Source organism: Mixophyes fleayi, chromosome 1 (assembly GCF_038048845.1).
Source record: "Mixophyes fleayi isolate aMixFle1 chromosome 1, aMixFle1.hap1, whole genome shotgun sequence".
Classification (NCBI taxonomy): Eukaryota; Metazoa; Chordata; class Amphibia; order Anura; family Limnodynastidae; genus Mixophyes; species Mixophyes fleayi.
The window spans coordinates 114920172-114942757 of record NC_134402.1 but is presented as its reverse complement, the minus strand read 5'-3'; positions in this window follow the sequence as shown (position 1 = coordinate 114942757).

Below are 22586 nucleotides of genomic sequence, written 5' to 3'. Positions count from 1 at the left end.
CCTTCCAAAATAATTACTGAGCAGTCCTGTTTTAGAAGTAGTTGGGTCAAAAAATTGTAATAAGTATTTAGGTCACGACAGAAATACTTATTTAGTTGTATGCAAAAGTGCCCCTTTGCATCCAGACACTCTGCCCCCTCTGCATCCAGGCACACTGCCCCCTCTGTAACCAGGCACACTGCCCCCTCTGCATCCAGGCACACTGCCCCCTCTGCATCCAGGCACACTGCCCTCTCTCACGTTGCCCCTTCTGCCCTCTGTCCCTTCCTCTGCCCTCTGTCACGCTGTCCACTCCTCTGCCCTCTGTCACCCTCTTATGCCCTCTCTCACGCTGTCACCCTCCTCTGCCCTCTCTCACGCTGTCACCCTCCTTTGCCCTCTCTCACGCTGTCACCCTCCTCTGCCATCTACCCTCCTCCTCTGCCATCTGCCCTCCTCGTCTGCTCTCTGTCCCCCTCCTCTGCCATCTGCCCTCCTCCTCTGCTCTCTGTCCCCCTCCTCTGCTCTCTGCCCCCCTCCTCTGCCCTCTGTCCCCCCTCCTCTGCCATCTGTCCCCCTCCTCTGCTCTTTGTCCCCCTCCTCTGCCATCTGCCCTCCTCCTCTGCCATCTGCCCTCCTCCTCTGCTCTCTGTCCCCCTCCTCTACCATCTGCCCTCCTCCTCTGCTCTTTGTCCCCCTCCTCTGCCATCTGCCCTCCTCCTCTGCTCTCTGTCCCCCTCATCTGCCCCGCGCCAGGCGCCAGCTATAGAAAAAAAGAAAGCAAACAGAAACTTAACAATCCGCGCGGCGCTAGGACCCTGCAGCCTCCTCTCTCCCGCAGTTGTCACTGACGTCGATATTCAGTGACAGAGCACTATTGCTTAGTCTACTGTCTACAAGCACTCCCAAATCCATTTCCATTATAAATTCTACTAAATTAATTCCATTTAATGTATAGATTGCATGCTTGTTTTTGATTCCGAAATACATAACCTTACATTTATCTATGTTAAACCATATTTAATTTGGCCACTCAATCCTCCACTTTATTTAAGTCCTAGCGCCGCGCGGATTGGTAAGTTTCTGTTTGCTTTCTTTTTTCTAGGGCTGGGCAGCGGCACCCCAGTGACAGCGCCGCGGCACCCCTGGGAGCCGCGGTGTACACTTTGGGAACCGCCGCTGTAAGGTAATAAAATCAGTGCAAGATGTAGGTTCTCTACAGAGGGACTTAAATAAAGTGGAGGATTGAGTGGCCAAATGAAATATGGTTTAACATAGATAAATGTAAGATTATGTATTTCGGAATCAAAAACAAGCATGCAATCTATACATTAAATGGAATTAATTTAGGGGAATTTATAATGGAAATGGATTTGGGAGTGCTTGTAGACAGTAGACTAAGCAATAGTGCTCAATGCTAAGCAACAACTGCAAGGGCAAATAAAGTATTGACATGCATAAAAAGAAGCATAGATGCAAGACAAGGCAGTGTAATTTTGCCACTATATAAATCGTTGGTAAGACCTCATCTTGAATATGGAGTATAGTTCTTGGCACCACTCTATAAAAAGATATTTTGTAACTAGAAAGGGTTCAGAGGAGGGCGGCAAAATTGATAAAGGGTATGGAGTCATTAAGATATGAGGTAAGTTTAGCCAGTTTAGGCATGTTTACTTTACAAAAGAGGTGTATAAGAGGAGATATGATTGCTATGTACAAATATATTGAGGGTCAATACAGAGAACTTTCATGGGAACTTTTTACCCCAAGGACTATACACAGGACACGCGGTCACCCTCTAAGGTTGGAGGAGAGGAAGTATCACAACCAGCAAAGGAAGGTGTTCTTTACAGTAAGGGCAGTCAAGATATGGAATTCACTGCCAGGGAAGGTTGTGATAGCAGATTCAATAGATATGTTTAAGAAAGGGTTAGACAATTTTTTAGCGGAAAAGTGTATCCAGGGATACGACCGTTAATTAAAATGAAGGATAGTTGTGGATATAGGGAAAAAATAGGACTGCAATATTGGGTCTGAATGGATTTTTCCCGATTGAAACAGCTTGTTGGTTGGCTAATCTGGATCAAATTCAAATATAAGTGAGGGATCGCAGGAGATCCAAAATAGGTTGAACTTGATGGACTGGAGTCTTTTTCAACCTCATCAACTGTGATACTATGTTACTTTTGGACTTAGATTTTTAAATATCTATAAACACCTCTTGGATTTATTTGATTATTTTTCATTTGGGAGTGTAATTTAATCTGGAAAGGGGTGCAATTTCATCCTCTAATCATCTTTGGTGTTTACAACAAAGTGTTACAAGATTCAAGTGGACACTTATCTGGCCAATGGTAATTATAGCCACACTTTTCTGAAGTCCTCGTTTTCTCCTAAGATCAGCTGATCTCTCTCAATTATTTTACTACATATTTGATCTCTTCTATATTCTACACTGCTCCCTGGTGTCAAATCAAAGGCACTACTTGCCAATGAACATATTGACTGCTGCTTTATTCCGATCAGTCACAATATTAAAGGCACCTGCCTAATATTGTGTAGGTCTCCCTTTTGCCTATAAAACAGCTCTGACCCATCGAGCTACAGAATTCTGAAGCTGGTCTGTGGTATCTGGCACCAGGGCCGCCATCAGGGGGGTATAGGGGGTACCAGTACAACAGTGCAACACAAACTTACCTGGGGCCCCGCTGTCTTGCAGTCCGCTGGTCTCCGCTACTCTGCGCTGATGTCTTCAGCCTGGCTGTCACCGTGACAGCCAGGCACCAGAATGCGATCGCAGGGGTGGAGGAATCATTCTCCTGCGATCATGTGATCTGGCTGTGATCTGGCGAATTTGGAATCCAAGTCAACACCTTGAACTCTTTGTCATCTTTCTCCAACCATTCCTGCACGATTTTTGCAGTTTGGAAGGGGCGTATTATCCGTCTGAAAGAGGCCACTGTCACCAGGGAATACCTTTGCCATGAAGGGGTGTACTTGGTCTGTAACAGATTTTAGGTAGCTGGTACGTGTCAAAGTACATCTTCATGAATGCCAGGACTCGTGGTTTGCCAGCAGAACATTGCCTATAGCTTTACGCTGCCTCCATCAGCTTGCCTTTTTACCATACTGCATCCTGGAGCCATCTCTTCCCTAGGTAAAAGATGCACATGCATCCGGTCGTCCACATGATAAAAAGAAAATGTGATTAATCAGACCAGGCCACATTATTCGATTGCTTCATGGTCCAGTTCACATACTCATTGTAGGTGCTTTTGTCGCAGACCCATACACAGCAAGTTGCGCTGCACTGTATGTTCTGACACCTTTCTATCATCACCAGCATTAACTTTTTCAGTAATTCGTGCTACAGTGGCTCTTCTGTGGGATTGGACTAGACGGGCTAGCCTTTGCTCTCCACATGCAACAGTGAGCCTTAGGTACCCATGAACCTGTCGTCGGTTCATCAGTTGTCCTTCCTTAGACCAAATTTGTTAGGTATAAACCACTGCATACCAGGAACACCTCACAAGACTTGTCGTTTTGGAGCAGCTATGACTCATTTAGCCATCACAATCTGATGTCAAAGTTGCTCAGATCCTTATCCTTGCCCATTTTTTCTGCTTCCAACACATCAACTTCAAAAACTGAAAGTTTACTGCTGACTAACTTATTTTAAATACTGTAATAAATTTGACTGTCTTTTTATATATTTGAAACTTGATATATTTTTATTAGTGGCAAGCTCTTCTCCATCATCTCACTATTATTATTGTTATTTTGTTTCATTTCATAAGAAAGAGCTCAGAATGTGTGCAATCACAACCCTTTTTGTAGAGCAAAGTGATACACATGGTTACAACTTGACAATGAGTTAAAATTGTATTGATAGCTAAATACAAGGACATGTATTATGTTGATTAGGTGATAGTGAACATTGCAATATACAGTTACATCTACAATAGTATATATAATATATAGTGTTTATAAATATAATATATAGCGTCACAAATATCATTGTATTTATACATATATATATATATATATATATATATATATATATATATATATATATATATATATATATTTATTTATTATTAAAGTAATTTCATCGTTTTTCCAATAAGCATTTACTATATAATTTGTGTGGTTCCAAAGCAAAAGCAATTTATTTAACAAAAGCAAAAGTTTAGCAGTTCAATTAATAAGTACAGTACAACCGATACCTAATACATACATACATACATACATACATACATACATACATACATACGCTGCGCTCCACTGGATCCAGCTACAGTTCTTCAGTCTTGAAGACTGTGGTCAGTGTGACTGCTTAGCTGATTCCCAGGAGCTGTATATATACATTTAGTGATACAGTGAAGACAATACAGGTTTTCATAGGTGCAGGCTTCAGGAAGGTCCAGTGTAATGCAGTTCATAGGTCAGTTCAAACAACCCCCTCCAAGGGTGGGGGTCAGCATTCGAAGGGTGGGGGTCAGCTCTCCAGAAGATGCATACTTAGTTTTTCCGCTAAGAAATGGTTCAAACTGGTCTATTAGCACTACACAGACAATACCATTCTAATCATTTATTCCCTATCATCGATAACTAACGCACGTAATGTGCGATTCTTTCGGCAAATGAACCTGACAACTGCAGATAAATAGGGGATTAGAATGATACCAAACATGACATGCTTCCTGTGACCTGAACTCTAAATATCACTAAAGTGTACATATAACCTTATAATATATAACTATAAAACAAATAACATCTGCTCATAAACAACTGTGGAGTGGAACCATTATAAATATGAATATATATATATATATGAATGTGTAAGTGCGAGTGTATGAGTGCGTGACTTATCGTGCAATTGCGCCATAACACGTAACACGTGGTGTACTGATCGCAATCGCACGGTAAAACAATATTAATCAATATACTTACTTTCATCCAATTATACGACTTTCCCAATATATACACAGACATATATATATATATATATATATATATATTTGTCACAAACAATAATGTATGTTACATGTTACATATTAGTCACACAACATAAATGTATATTTTAAACTGAGAGCAAAACTATATATAAATACCCTGTAGGCTGAGGGTGGCAGCAAAATCATAATTTTGGACCACCCCCCTCACTGCTTCATGCCACTGCTGTAATACTAAAATCATTTAAAGGTGTCGGCACCAATATATTAGTTGTGCTGGTAGGATTAAAAAGTTAGTATGTTGGTGGTAGAGATGCTCACTGAACCCCGTGTTTTGGTTTTATTTTTAGTTTTGGATCTGGATTACCTTCGTGTTTTGGTTTTGGCTTTGGTTTTGCAAAACCGCCATTGCGTGTTTTGGTTTTGGTTTTGTTTGGTTTTGTTTTGTTTTGCTATTTTGTTGGAAAATCACTTTTTTGGGCATAAAGTAACCAAATTTAGTGCTCCACCTGTTTCTTGGATAAGTAAGGTAATTCTAAAGTTAATAAATTAGGAAGAAAACAGTTTAATCCCTGGTAGGCCGTCCTTAATTCTGCACACGAACCTGATTGTCTTTCTCTCCATCTTAGCCTATTGGCAATGCAGCCATCGTCTTTATTACACCCTACACTTCTAGTTAAAGATCTGAAGAAATGGACAAAGGCAGTTTGGTTTCTGTCTGCATCAGACCCCCCCCCCCCATCCCCTTGTAGTAAAATAGAACAAAAGCAGCCTGCATAGACTGTAGAACTAGAAATTCAAATATACAATGAAATGGACAAAGGCAGTTTGGTTTCTGTCTGCATCAGCCACCCCCCCCCCATCCACTTGTAGTAAAATAGAACAAAAGCAGCCTGCAGAGACTGTAGAACTAGAAATTCGAATATACAATGAAATGGACAAAGGCAGTTTGGTATCTGTCTGCATCAGCCCCCCCCCCCCATCCACTTGTAGTAAAATAGAACAAAAGCAGCCTGCATAGACTGTAGAACTAGAAATTCGAATATACAAAGAAATGGACAAAGGCAGTTTGGTATCTCTCTGCATCAGTCCCCCCCCCCCATCCACTTGTGGTAAAATAGAAAAAAAACAGCCTGCATAGACTGTAGAACTAGAAATTTGAATATACAAAGAAATGGACAAAGGCAGTTTGGTATCTGTCTGTATCAGATACCCTCTCCACTAGGAGTAAAATAGAAAACTATTCAGTCGTTATATAATCTAGAATATAAATAGTAATTGAGAAAGGCAATTTGGTATCTGTCTGCATCATAATCATCAACATCCTCATTAGCGCCCTCGTCACCTATACAAAACTCCCCCTCATCCTCTTCTATTTCCAAAGTGGCATCCTCAATTTGTGTATCACTGGCTACACTCGGGCTGTTCAGGCACACATCAGCAGAACTGCTGAAAGGGTCCCTCTTTATGGGTACACTAACAGAATGCTCATGATTAGACATCCCACTGTTGGATGGACTCTCCACGAGGATTGGTGTCATTTGTGATTCAGACAAACATTATCCTCTAATGCCTTACTGTTATCTTGCAGCTCGGCTTTGACGCGTAACAGTAGTTGTGCACCACTTGTAGGCTCAGTAACATTTTTCTATCTGCCACTAATAGACAAAGGTGAAGGCCTCATTCTCTCTTTGCCACTGTGTGTATAGAATGGCATGTTGGCAATTTTTTTTTTATCGCCACTTAACTTTTCCGCAATTACACTTCTTTTGCGCTTCAACGCGGTAAATTTTTTTGTGTGTGTGTTTTTTTGACTGATTTCAAAAGACTGTGTAGTTTGACATCGCCTTTCTTAGATGACGTACTGGGAACACTACCATCAGGACTGGTGAAAGAACCTGGTTACTGATTCTGCTCATATGTGGACTGCTTAGAATTTATTATGAGCCCAACGCACTTGTAGTGCTACAAATTGTTTAAGATACTGCTGACAGATAGTACTTTTGACAGCCAGAAATATTAATGCAAAAGAATGGGGGACACCCCAAAAGCACTTTGGAGTGCTACAAATAATTTTTTAAATATGCTGACAGATAGTACTTTTGACAGCCAGAAATATTAATGCAAAATAATGGGGGACACCCCAAAAGCAGTTGGGAGTGCTAAAAATTATTTTTTAAATCTGCTGACAGATAGTACTTTTGACAGCCAGAAATATTAATGCAAAAGAATGGGGGACACCCCAAAAGCACTTTGGAGTACTACAAATAATTTTTTATATCTGCTGACAGATAGTTCTTTTGACAGCCAGAAATATTAATGCAAAAGAATGGGGGACACTCCAAAAGCACTTGGGAGTGCTAAAAATTATTTTTTATATCTGCTGACAGATAGTAATTTTGACAGCCAAAAATATGAATGCAAAAGAATGGGGGACACACCAAAAGCACATTGGAATGCTACAAATTATTTTTTATATCTGCTGACAGATAGTACTTTTGACAGGCAGAAATATTAATGCAAAAGAATGGGGGACACCCCAAAGCACTTGTAGTGCCAAATATTGAAAAAAAAAAAGACTCCTCTTTCCTCCTCTCTTCTCTATCGATTGTTAGCAAAATTGGAATCAGAATTGTATTGTCTGTCCCTGCTCTAATCAGCCTGTGCCTACACCCTGCTCTCTCCCTCTGTCAAATGGCGATGGATTGCTGTGGAGGCAGTTATTTATAATTTTCAAGTATCGCGAGAACCGAGCCCCGAGATCCGACGATGTCACGATGACATTCGGCCTCGATTTGGATTCCGAGCGGGCGGGAGAGTACCGAGCCTGCTTGGCTCGGTACTCGGGTAGCCTAAGTTCGGGTGGGTTCGGTTCTCGGGGAACCGAGCCCGCCCATCTCTAGTTGGTGGACTGATGCAATGGCATAATGTAATGCAGGTGGTCTGGTATTATATTCCCTTGCAACAATCTTTAAATAGCTTGAGTGAAGGCTCAGTGTCATTAGGACTCCCACCTGGATGAGAGGAAGTAAAGCCAAGGGGAAATATCAACACCATTCCAGTACAGGGATAGTTAATTCAGTTTTTAAAAATTATTTCTAAAACATTGTTTATTATGATTAAAGTGAAAATATACAATGTGAAAGGACCCAAAAATGTAGCAAGACCTGTCCTAAATATAGTATCCAACCTGCAGCTATTTTGGTCCTTGGACTCTAGCAACAGGGATAATGCGACCAATTCCCTAGAGATAGCATTTAATTTCAATTATTAATATAATGCAGTCATCATAGGATGACTGTTTAATGTGACAAGTGATTCATAAAGTCACTCCAAGTCCATTATGCATAAATGAGTGACAATTGGAGAAAGAATCACATATGTGTTTCTCAAAAATATTCTTCAATCTAAACCTGATAAAAATAAATTCTAAAAAAAAACTTGATCCTCAAATTAATTCAGCACAATGAATAATGCTATAATTTCTACCAATTTTGACAATCTACTTAATTATACAAACACTTTTAAAAATAAATATTTATGAAGGCTTTACATACAGATAAAACACTATAGTAGCCTATCTAGAGGAAAGACATTAGAAATATAAGGCAGAAAAAACAACAATTGATTTGTTTGATGTTAATCATGAAAATACAATAAAGGACATATATTAAATCACAACAATGCCTGCTTATTGTCATTAGGGTTAAGAAATAGATAGAGGGGGAGCTTCTTGAAAATGTCTGTTAATTAAAAAAATAAAAAGGTGTAAGATATTGATCAGGGGAAGTAAAGTAATAATGTTCTACAATTGTAGTGGAAGAAGAGTATTGAAATGTGTCCGAAAAGCCCAGATTTTATAAAAGGTTACAGAGTAATTTATCAGTATTCTAGTCATAAACTCCATTTAATAAATGTTCCAAGTTATTTTCCCCAAGGCTGGAAAGATTGAAACATAAGACAACAATAAGACATGTAGCAGCAATAAGTACATGCCTAATACATTTATTTAAGAGCTTTGAAAAAATCAGGGATGGCCAGTGAAGAATATTAGTAGATGTGATACTAACATTTAGTTTCTGGACTTCTGTACAGAACTTTTGTATGATAAGACAAGATCAACAAACACTATATGGACATAAGTATTCAGACACTTGACCATTACACCAACAGGGACTGTAATGACACTGTATTCAAATACATATATATTAATATGGAGTTGGTCCATCTTTTGCAGCGATAAAAGCTTCCACTCTTGGAAGGCTTTCCAAAACATGTTGGACTGTTTCTGTGGGATTTTGATCCCGTTCATTCTGTAGAACATTTATGAGGTCAGGCACTGATGTTGAACAAGAAGGACTGCCTCACAATCTCCTTTCCAGTTCATCCAAAAAATGTTTGATAGGGTTGAGGTCAGGGCTCTGTGTGGCTCAGTCAAGTTCTTCCCCACCAAACTCATCAAACCATGTCTTTGTAGTCCTTGCTTTGCGCACTGGGGTACAGTCATTTTGGAATAAAAAAGGGCCTTCCCCAAAATGTTGCCACAAAGTTTCATTGCCCTTTAATGGAGAAAAGGGGCCTAGCCCAAACCCTGAAAAACAGCGCCATACCATTATCTCTCCTCCACCAAACTTCCCAGTCGGCATAATGCAGTCAGGCAGGTAACGTTCTCCTAGCATGCGACAAACCCAGACTCACCCATCTGCCACACAGAGAAGCATGATTCATCACTCCACAGAACACGTTCCCACTGCTCTTCAGTCCAGTGTCGATATGTTTTACACCACTCCATCCGACGCTTGGGATTGGTCTTTGTGATGTGAGGCTGGCATGCAGCTGCTTCGGCCATGGAAACCCATTCCATTAAGCTCCCTCTGCACAGTTTTTGTACTTATATTAATGCCAGTGAAAGTTCAGAACTCTTCAGCTATGAAATCAGTAGAGAGTTGGCGATTTTTTTACACACCATGCTCCATAGCAGTAGTTGACCCCGCTCTGTGACTTTACGTGGTCTTCCGCTTCATGGCTTGCGTTACTATTGCTCCTCAAGGCTTCCACTTTCTAAAAATATCACTTACAGTTGACCGTGGAATATCCAGCAGGTATGAAATTTCACGAACCGTCTTATTGCAAAGGTGGCATCCTATCACAGTACCACGCTTGAAGTCACTGAGCTCTTCAGAATTACCATTTTGTATCACAAATGTTTGCAAATGGAGACAGCATAGCTAGGTGCTTGATTTTATACACCTCTGGCAATGGGTCTGATTGAAACACCTCAATTCAATAAATAACAGGTGTGGCCGAATACTTTTGTCCATATAGTGTATATGGATGAAATAACATGGGGACTAACAACCTCACCAATATAAGGGAAAAATGCTTGAGAATATTTTATTTACTCTAGCTTTTAATAAGTGCCAACGGTAGACCCATTATAGAAGCTGATAGAATCTTTCTCTTCCCCAACCAGATATATGTTTATTCTTCTGAATTTAGTACTCTACCAAATTCTGACTCCCAGTTAGATTTGGGAGAACTTTTTAGTTCACTATTGAAGAGGAGCATTGGTAGAGTGATGATATTAAACCTATAGAGGAATAGTTACTTTGGCAATATTGCACAAACTAGTTTAATGGCCTAGTTATTTTTTTCAATGAGGAGTGAAAGAAATGCCTGACTTGTAGGTACTGCTGAACAGCTGTAGAAGGGAGTTTATAAGTCTCTTGTAAATTTATAATTCTCTTGTAAGTTTGCAAAATTTTAAATATTCCAGTATTAGAAATAAATAATTAAATAATTTAAAGTTGTCCTTCATCAAACATGAGAATACAGTTACAAATAGAATTAGTGAGGCCTAGGGGGAAGTGTGAGCATTACCAAAGTGTGCCAGGAGAGACAGAGGGGTATGGAGGAGGGGGCAAGAAGAAAAGTTAATTAGAGCAGGTCAAAATTGAAAGAGCTAAATTAAAGACTGATTGTATATGGACTATTACTACTCGAAATCGAGACCTAGAGGAAGAGCGCAATTGAATGCAATGTGTCAATTTTGCAGCAAAAAAATACTTTTTAAAAGTGTGAACTCCCAGTCCAACAGCCAAAGCTGTGCATTGAATTCTGGGTTTCTTCATAGACCGTGTACATGTTAAACAGAAATGCCATCTTTTGAAGGGTCTTGGAGGGGACATAGTCTAGGTAAGATATTAATTTTAACTGAAATGTTGTGCTCAGTCCATTAAATGTACAATTTGTTCTATGATGGTAGTTCGGATTTGGGAGTGGCAAGGAGGAGGGAGTAATTAGCACTCAAAGATACTCTAAGATCATTGTATTTCAAACTACTAGATATTACAGATGCTCACTGACCCCCGTGAAGTGGTTTTGGTTTTGGTTTTGGATCTGTATTTTTTTAGAAAAATTGCTAAAATATGCTAAAATCACATAATTTTGCTGTTTTTTTGAACCTACATTATTATTAACCTTAATAACACTAATTTCAAGTCATTTGCAGTAACTTTTGACCACCTCACATTTCACATTATTATTTTAAATACACTTTCGGACAAATACTGCAACGACCTGGCTGGATGCTAAGCGACAGAACAATGACTCAAACACATGGTAGTTCCTACCACATCTAGGACACATTGGCACACAGCAGTAGCAGAAAAGAAAAGTGGTGCAAAATGGAATTGTCCTTGGATCATGAAACCAGTTACGGGTCTGTTGATCGCTCCACCTGTTTCTTGGATAACTAAGGTAATTCTACAGCTAATACATGGCAACGAGCACCTAACCCCCCCCCCCCCCTGGGATGCGTTCCTTTATTAGACCCACAGCAATCCAGGGTGCCAGACAATGCACTAAAGAGAGCCATTGCAATTCCCAGCAAAAAGCGAGTTCATCAGTGAACTTCAAATCAGCCCCTATTCCCACAAAATTAAAATCGAATTAGGTACCTTTGATGTAATGTGCAGATTACAAACACTTGATGAAACAGTAGCAAAGTGGAAGGTAATACATATACACATCTATTTAGACATCCATGCTTACATTACTTCTGCAAGCAACGTTGTTCTTTATATGGTTCAAAAAAATTTCAAATACTCCTCCACCATTCTTTGGATGTTGATAGTTGAAATGAGATTCAAGTGGAGTTACAGCAGAGGTGTCACTAATTCTGGTCAATTATTTTACAGTAGACAAGACCAGATGTCAAAATGTTGTGCTGAGTCATCTGCATCACCAATGGGTGTCTAAGATTTTTGCTAATCACACAACAGTATATAGCAAATACAGGTAACATTGGCACACAGCGATAGCTGAAAGAAAAAAATGGTGCAAGTTGGATTTGTCCTTGGGCCCTCCCACACACCCTTATGTTGGATTTTAAAAAGGACATGCACACTTTAACAAACTAAGCACTTCAGCCACAAAAGTGCCACTCCTTGTGGCTGAAGTGCTTGGTTTGTTTGGGCCCCCACAAGACAAGGTAACAATGGCCTTAAGTCACCTAAGGTAAAAGTGCTGTCAATGAACTCTACTGTGGCAAGATGTTGTTGTCATTATCCTCAGCCTCATCCTCACCCTCATCAGTGTGTACATCATCCTCACACATTATTAATTCATCACCGCTGGAATCCACTGTTACAGAAGTTTCAGTATTTTGATGTAATTGGCGGAAAAGGCCTTCCTCGTGGAACTTGAAGTTCATTTTTATGAACATCATCATTTCCACATTTTGAGGAGGTAGCCTCCTATGCCGATCGCTGACAAGGTTCCCGGCTGTGCTAAATACTCTTTCCGAGTACACACTGGACGTTGGGCATCTTAGGCAGTGCAAAGCGAGTTGGTACATGTGTCTCCAAATTCCCATTTATTCCTCCCACTATGTAAAGGGCCTGTCTGACGTGTATATTTCTATGCTGTCATGAATATAATCCTCCACCATCCTTTGAATGTTGATAGTAGGATCAGGTGGAGTTACGGCAGAGGTTTCACATTTTTTTGTTCAATTCTTTAAAACCAGACCAGATTTAAAAATTTTGTGCTGAGTCATCTGCATCATTCGAGCGTCTCTTGGGAAAGCTAAGTTTATTCCTAGCAGCAGTTGAGTGAGAAACTGAAGGAAGAGACTCCGTCCTATCATGTAACACTTAAGCTGTCATCTTGCTCACCAGGAGCTCCTTGCATCTCTTCAGATCTGGGTCAGTTGGAAACAAAGAGAAGACATAGCTCTTAAACCGAGGATCAACTACAGTCGCCAAAATGTAGTGATCCGATTTCAAGATATTGATAACTCTTGGATCCCGGCGAAACAAATAAAGTACTTGATCTACAAGTCCGAGATACTTAGCATAATTGCTTTGTTTAGTCTCCTCCTTCAGTTTCTCAAGCTGTTTATTCAAAATTATAATTAAGGGAATCACTTGACTCAAGCTAGCAGTGTCTGAACTCACTTCACAGGTTACTACTTCAAATGGTTTCAGCACCTTGCACAACACGGAAAGTATTCTCCACTGCGCATGACTGAAATACATCCCCCCTCCTTTCCCAATGTCAGGGCTTATAGAGTAAGCGTGGATGGCTTTTCGCTATTCCTCCATCCTCAGAAGCATGTACAGGGTGGAATTCCACCTTTTCATCACCTCTTGCTTCAGTTGGAGGCAGGGCAAATTAAATTGCTCTTGCATCTGCAGCAATCTCCTACACATTGTTGCCGGAAATGGCCAGATATTTTACGGGCCACAGACAGCATCTCTTGCACGACCCTGTCATTTTTCAAAAAGGTTCTGCACCACCAAATTTATTGTGTGAGCAAAACAGAAAATGTGATGGACTTCACCCAGCTGTAGCGATCTCACAATATTGATGGCGTTATCAGAAATGACATATCCTGAGAAGAGTCCAAGTGGGATAAGCCATGTTGAAATGACATCCCTTAGCTTTTGTAACAGATTGTCAGCTGTATGCCTCTTAGTGAAGCCGGTGATACACAGAGTAGCCTGCCAGTGACAAAGGTGACGTACTTGGGTACATGATGCTGCTGTTCCTGCTGGTGAAGGCGAATCACCAACCCAGTGGGTTGTCACAGTCATATAATCTTTAGTTTGCCCAGTTCTGCTTGTCCACATATCTGTGGTTAAGTGTACAGTGGGTAGAATAAACTTTTTCAGCCCAATAATATAATTTTTGCGAACCTTCTGGTAGAGGTCAGGAATAGCTTTTCTACTGAAATAGTATCATGATGGAATTTATTAACAGGGACACAAGACCTCAACTAACTGTCTAAAACCAACTGCATTAATAGTGGATATTGGACGCAGATCTAATACGAGCATAGCGCCATGGCGTCTGTGATCCGCTTTGCGACTGGGTAACAGCTTTCATACTTGCTTCCTCTTGCAAAGGATTGTTTAACAGTCAATTGTTGTAAACTACTAGTAGTCTTCTTGTTGGTCTGCTTCTGGGATGAAGATTCACCCTCAGCAGCAGCAGTGGGACTAACAATCAAGAATTCTTCTGAGGAATCCAGGATAGTGGAGGAGTCATATAGCCTTAGCAACTTGGATGCAGGACTAACTCCAATTGTTACTGAGGATATTGACAAGGACGGTGTTGTGGCTGTAGATTGCAGGCGTCGAGATGTAGGTGAGAGAAGGGTCCTAGCTGATGATGGATTGCTTGTTGTTAGTTTTTTAGCATAACTTTCTGATCTTCCCATAAACTTGCCATGAACTCGCGTCAAATGGCGTAACATGGATGAAGTTCCTAGATTGTAAAGGTCCCTACTTCGACTGACTGTGGCTTTACATATGCTACAAATGGCTAGACAACTGTTGTCAGGACTTGGGTAAAAATAATTCAACACATAAGAGGTGGATTTTGTGGTCTTATGTCCAGGCATGACAATGGCCTTCTTCTTATCATGTGCAAGAACTGCTTTCACCGGTGCAACATCATCCTTATCAACATCCTCATTAGCACCCTCATCGGCTACACAAATATCTCCCTCATCCTGTTGCAATTCCAAAGTGGCATCCTCAATTGGTGTATCACCGGCTACACTCGGGCTGTTCAGGCACACATCTGCAGAAATGCTGAAAGGGGCCTTCTTTATGGGTACACTAGAATGGTTACAATTACACTAGTGGATGGACTCTCCTCAGGGATTTGTGTAATTTCTGAATCTGAACATACATTTTAATGCCTTATTGTTTTCTTCCAGCTCGGCTTTTACACGTAAAAGTATTTGGGCACCACTTTTGGAGTCCGAATGACAAGGTCTTGCTTGGTCACGACTGATCTTGCAAGAAGATGCCTCAGTAACAGTTGCAGAACTCGCACTCATAGAGAAAGGTGAAGGCCTCATTCTTTCTTTGCCACTGCGTGTGTAGAATGGCATGTTGAACATTTTTTTTTTCTACAGATAACTTTGCCTGGATTACAGCTCTGTTTTTATCGACCAAGGTAAAAGGTGTTTTTTACATTTTTGTTTCCCTGACTTAAAAACACTATGTACTTTTACATAGGCTTTACAAGATGACGTACAGGGATTACTATCATCATGACTGGTGGCAGCAGCTGCTTGGTGCTCCTGCTCTTCGGTGTACTGCTGTGAAATCATTTTGATAACACCGTACACTTTGACTGCAAATTCAGAAGTAAAGCCTGCCAGGCCTAGTATTTGTATTTCAGCAATGACAATTAGCAATGGAGCAATGGAACTCTTCTCGTTGTGTGCAACCTATATAACACCGTACAATTTGACTGTAAAATCTGAAGTAAAGCCTGCGAGGCCTAGTATTTGTATTTCAGCAATGAAAATTAGCAATGGAGCTCTTCTCTTTGTGTGTAACCTATATAACACTGTAAAATTGGACTGTAAAGTCAGAAGAAAAGCCTGCAAGGCCTAGTATTTGTAATTCAGCAATGACAATTAGCAATGGAGCAATGGAGCTATTCTCTTTGTGTGTAAGCTATATAACACCGTACAATTTGACTGCAAAGTCTGAAGAAAAGCCTGCAAGGCCTAGTACATAGCTATTAGTTAGAAAAAATATTTAGGGCTAGATTTACTAAACAGCGGGTTTGAAAAAGTGGAGATGTTGCCTATAGCAACCAATCAGATTCTAGCTGTTATCTTGTAGAATGTACTAAATAAATGAGAGCTAGAATCTGATTGGTTGCTATAGGCAACACATCCACTTTTTCAAACCCGCAGTTTAGTAAATTTAGCCCTTAGTGTTAATTTTGAATTTGGATAGAAGTCCACTTTGGTGAATCTCTCGAAATATTCTGATGAGAGTAATCAGTGGCTTGTAGACTGACAACAGCATATAAAACTGTTTTATATTCCTACTAATCTACTCTTATATATATTTGGAGTTTATCAGATTCTGGCGACTTGTGGTTCTACTAACAGGACAAAAATAGGTGGTTAGAGGGCTTCAATAGGCACCTTTGGAAATCCTAAAGGGAGTAAGCCATTCACTAGAACTGAGGCTGGTGGATCAAGGTAAAGTTCTGCAACCCTGGTCAGGAATCTTCCTCCTGGCCTGCTTTTACATGAAGGGCATTACAACTAAGGATGAGCGGGCTCGGATTCCGTAAATCCGAGCCCACCAGAACAGTGCAGATCCGACGGGATCCGAGCACTGTTCGGGAACTTCCGGACGCCAAACGGAGCCAAACCGAGGCTATGACATCCAAGTCTCGCGTCGGATCTCGCGAGACTCGGATGTCATAAATACTCACCTTGCGGGCGCCATCTTCATTCTGGATGTGATCACTCGTGAGGGAGGTTGTAGTTAGGGAGCTCCTGATCAGTTTAGTGGTTCTTTGTGCTTTGTCCAGTGCTCTGTCCTGCTGAGTCAAGTGGTGCTTTGTCTAGTGCTCTGTCCTGCTGAGTCCAGTGGTGCTTTTGTCCTGTGCTCTGTCCTGCTGAATCCAGTGGTGCTGTGTCCTGTGCTCTGTCCTGCTGAGTCCAGTGGTGCTGCCTGTGTCCTGTGCTCTGTTCTGCTAAGGGCATTGTTATTTCAAAATTATTCAAAAGTTATAAAAAAAATAATTTTTTTTTATAAAAAACCTATACAAAAATAATTTAAAAAAAATATAAAAAAATTCTAAAAAAATTATACAAAAATAATTTAAAAAATATATTAAAAAATTAGTTAAAAAATACTAGGTACTGATATTTCAAAGTCAAACTATGTTCACTGTTGCTGCTGTACCAAAAAATAATAGGTAATGCTATTTAAAAGTCAAACTACGTTCACTGTTGCTGCTGTACCAAAAAATACTAGGTACTGCTATTTCAAAGTCAAACTACGTTCACTGTTGCTGCTGTACCAAAAAATACTAGGTACTGCTATTTAAAAGTCAAACAACGTTCTCTGTTGCTGCTATACCCAAAAATACTAGGTACTGCTATTTCAAAGTCAAACTACGTTCACTGTTGCTGCTGTACCAAAAAAAACTAGGTACCGCTATTTAAAAGTCAAACTACGTTCTCTGTTGCTGCTGTACCCAAAAATACTAGGTACTGCTATTTAAAAGTCAAACAACGTTCTCTGTTGCTGCTATACCCAAAAATACTAGGTACTGCAATTTTAAAGTCAAACTACGTTCTCTGTTGCTGCTGTACCAAAAAAGAATAGGTACTGCTATTTAAAAGTCAAACTACGTTCACTGTTGCTGCTGTATCCAAAAATAACTGCGGCCTTAACAGCTATGTTGGTGTTAGACGTGCATCCTGTGTCTGTCATCTGTGCAGTGGAATTCAGACCAGTTGGAGGATGTAGGAGCAGCCATCTGTGCAGTGGAATTCAGACCAGTTGGATTAGGTATTGTGGCCCCGGTACCAAATTGGGTACCGGGGCCACTCCACTACGCAGTCCAGATAGATGCGTATCAGATATTAAAATACGTTGACTGTTGCTGCCAAATCAAAAATTAATGAAAATGACCTGTTATTGTCGAAAACAAGAGGTAGTGACGCGGTATTGTGGCCCCGGTACCAAATTGGGTACCGGGGCCACTCCACTACGCAGTCCAGATAGCTGTGAGGTGTTCAGAATAGACTGGAAATTAGTGGAAATGATTCTTATTGAATGTTATTGAGGTTAATAATAGCGTAGGAGTGAAAAAAAAACACAAAACGGGATTTTAGCACTTTTTATGCTTTTTTAAAAATAAATCAGAACCCAAAACCCTAAATCAGAACCAAAACCTTTCGTCTGGTGTTTTGGCAAAACAAATCAGAACCCAAAACCTCAAGCTAATCAGAACCCAAAACACAAAACACTAAAAGTGGCCGGTGCACACCCCTGATTACAACACAATCAAAAGCTTTTTTTTGCATGTATCACTATTAGCAGAGGTTGTTTTGGAGAGGTTAAAGTGGTAAATTAAGTTGATTGCTCTCCTGGGGGTAAATGTATTATGGTCCGGTTTTGTCAACTCGCGGTAGTTCGGCGAGTTGACAGCTTAAATTTAAAGCGGCGCTGCCTTGTAAATGGAAGTTTCCCTTTACAAGGCAGCGCCGCTTTAAATTTAAGCTGTCAACTCGCCGAACTCCCGCAAGTTGACAAAACCGGACCATAATACATTTACCCCCTGGTGTTGTTCATTGTCTGCCGTCCAGATACAAACCCTGCCTGGTTTTGGTGAACAATCTTAGAGAGCCATGCATTAAGCCTTGGCTTGGATTTTAACAAAAAATGGGCAAAGTTTTGAGCTTTTCTGTATCTGGTCTTCCTTACCCAGACTTCAGATCTTAAAAAAATGTGGACCTGTGCTATTAATGGTAATGATGTGGAGGACCTGTGGGATGTTAATAAAGATAGATACAGACAAAGGACAAAAGCTTGGCATTATGAAAATACAAAGCAGAAAGTGATAAGTAAATGCACCAAAGCAACAACATGAGCTGTATATAAGGGAAAAATGAAGGAGAACTAGGCATGCCATTTGGTGGGGACAGTGATGATAAATTTCTTGTAATTAAATATAGGGACATTGTAGACCAGGATCCAACCTCTGGGATGAAGATTTATGTGAAAGCAGGGATGGGTCATCTCACAACATGAACGTAATCCCATTGCCGAACAATATTTTCAATCGGAAGTGGAGGTCAAAGGAAAACATAGGTTTTGCTAAGCTGGTACAAAACTATCTGAGAGTGGATATAGACAGTAATAGCCATAAATCTGTACAAATCACTGAAAGTAGTACCAAATAGGAAGAGTTTGCAATAGTTGAGCAAAGACAAACAAATTAATGAGAGTGCAGGAGGTTAAGGCTACTTGTTTGCATGCATCTAAGCAAACTAATATAACTGAAGATGTACTTATAAATAGTTGAACTGAATTATATAGTACACCAAGGAGAACAGGTAGGTAGAATGAAATGATGAGGTAGGAAACAAACTTAGATTACCTCTTCCACATGTTCTCTTGGAAAAACTTTCCTATTAGTTGTCTACTAAAAGTAAGATCAACAGATCAGAAGTCTCAAGTTGGGTGGACTAAATGAGTGGGTCATATAACACAATATTTTACCATTAGGAGAAGGAATGATGAAATATCTTGTAATATTATATCAAATGTCAGACTTTCTGCTATTCTGGTGAAGGGATCTCTGTGCTACTGGAATTGATGCAGTATTTGAGCAATGTGAGGATAAAGGGATATTTCCAACTCCATGTTGTTTTAGGACAAGGGCTCCTACCTCTGTTTTTTTGCAAAAACAGGTCTGTTTTCTGCGAAAACATGTAAGTTGAAAGTGAAATTTGTTAACCACTTGTGGTATTTCCACTTGAAATGTTGCTTTGGTATCTTTAAAAGATTTGTGATCAGGCATTGGACACCTGACAGAACCTCTTCCTCAGGGAAAGGGACTGGGCTGGGAGATCTCTGGGGGCTCTGAGGAGTCACCTTGAGAGGGTTATTTGTCTCATTTACTAAATACATTTGTTTAGATGTAAAGCCACACCCAAATCTTTTCATTTTATTTTGATGTGTTCTATTATTTAATAACATTTGTGTTTTAATCTTTAAGCATTTATATATATATATTTTTTATATAGCACAGTAGTGGGTTTTGACCAATCAGACTAAACCCCAGATATTGTCATATTAAGCTATATTGTGTTTTCAGAGCTGCATTCAAAAGCTACTGTATGTGCCTTTTCTACAAAGCTGCAGCATGCATTCTGTACTGTTGGAATCTGCAACTAATAATTATCACCACATAAAATCTCCTTACAAATAGAGAATAAATCGAACTCCTGCAAGTTTATGTTCAGTTCTGTATTGTTGACATTTTAACATAAAGTACAAAGAATTCATATGTGTAGCTGAAATAGTGCAGGTTTATAAAAAGACACCAATTTAACCTTTAACTTTTTCTGCAATGTTTAAGAGACATTCAGTAAGAAAACAACATATCTCCTTCTTGTCCCCTGCCCTACTTTGCATGAAGTATATATCTGGCAGGAGGAGTCTACAATTACTAGTACTATTAAGTTACATTATTAAATGGTCACTACATTACTAATGACTGTTGTAAAATAATAATAATAACAATAATAATAATAATAATAATAATAATAATAATAATGATAATCAAAATAAGTGTAATAGATACCAGAAATCCAAATACCAGAAATAATATTGAAATCAAAGTATATGCATAGGCAACCTGATTAAGGGTTCAGGCCACCCTAGGCTAATACGCTTGTAGCGCTCCCTCACCTTCATGATAGACTAAAGGTAAAAACAAAATTGTCTTTAATTTAAAATGTTTCTGTTCACTTGTTCTCAAAACTCATCTCCAGTTGGCTTCTTAAAAGGATCACGACAATCTTTGTCACTGATTTTGATTTGAGCAAAATCATTACTGTATAGCGGAATGGAGGCATGAATGTTTTTTACTCAGGGTGAAGATGTGAAGTTGGAGGGGGCTGTCAGACCTGTGCCTGTCACCATCCTTGTATCTTTTACTCATTTATCCCCAAGTGTCTGTCCAACAATGACTCATTGTCCTCAGCCTTTACCATGGGAATACATCAAGGGTAAAATCTTACTACATTTTTCTTTCAGGTTTTTGTTTTACTTTGCATAAAAACTACTTCAGTTTATACCTCTCCCTCTCACAATTTTGCACCCCCAAAAATCTTGCACCCTAGGTTGCAGTCTAGTCAGCCTATTGGATAATCATCATTATCCTCATCATCAGCATCATTGTCATTGTCATTTATTTGTAAGGCATTACAAAACTCAGATGCACCAGTCAGAATGACAAATCATACAAAATACAAGTACATATGAGGTTGATGGAGAGGTGTCAACATGAGACAGAGGGGTAGAGAGGGCCTTACTCATGAGAGCTTACACAAATAATTTTCACTTCACTTCAATCCATCTCCCATTTTCTCCTTGCAGCAATAAGAGAACTTTAACAAATTAAATAACAATTTTTTTTTATTATTTTTTTTTACTTTCCACCTGCAGTTTATTCAGCTGTCAGATATTTCAAAATCAAATTTAACTACATGCTTTAGAATTTCTCTTGGTAGAAACATGCACATCTCTTAATGACATTCTGTTAATGCTATTTCTCAGGAGAACCATCATACTTTCCCTGAAGATAGATCAGTTACTTTCCCTGTAATCCTCCTTTTTCTTCTTCTCTCTCTGTAACAAGGTTCAGTTTTTTGTAAATCCTGCTCCAATTTTATGTGTGAGAAGAATAGCAAAAGTAATTTCAGTTATTCCTACCCACACATGCCAGTTAAAATTAAAGGCACTCTGAAGCTGCTTGACTATTACCTCGCCATAATAACAGGTTTCCAGAAAAACAATGTTAGCAATGCTTAAAAATAAAGCAGGTTTGGCACAAACATATTAGTAATTAGGTAGAGCCAGTAGGGAGTGGTTGTTCTCCTGAAGTCTCATTAACTTATACTGTATGCAAAAGGATTATGTGAAGAATGAAAACGTGCGCATGTAGATACAGAGGACTCACTTTCAGCTTTGATGCTTTGCAATGGCAAAATTGATATGTTTCATTTTATAAATCTCTGTGAATGGAATTTCTACAGCAAAGCTGATCTTGTAAAAATGTAAATCTATGGTTTGTTTGTATTATCAGTTGCACTTTTAAAACATCCCTTCTGATTTTACACAAGATAATGCTTCTGAAATGAGGCCACATTTAGAGTTAGATACGAATCCAGCAGAAGGGTGCAAATTTGCACCTTGACAAAGGTGCGATGCAAAGGGTGTAAATATACATTTTTTTTTGCATTCAGGAAATAAGAAACAGTCTGCTAATGCATGTAACACAGTGTCAGACTGGGACATGAAGGCCCAACCGGGGGACTGCACAGCTAGGGGCCCACCAGATGGGGTGTGGCCAACCATAATAGAGGCAAAACCAAACACTAGAAGGTGAGTGAGTGATCAGCCCACAAAGGACAGCTAGCACCATAGTGTAGTATATATAGAATGCAGTGTGTATATAAAGAGTAAACAGTCTTGACCTGCCCCTAAATCAATAGGACCCACGATTAATAATTAGGTCTTCCTCCAGCTCCTTCATTAAAATAAAAGTATTCCCATTTAATAAATAAAACTATTTCCCTCCCTC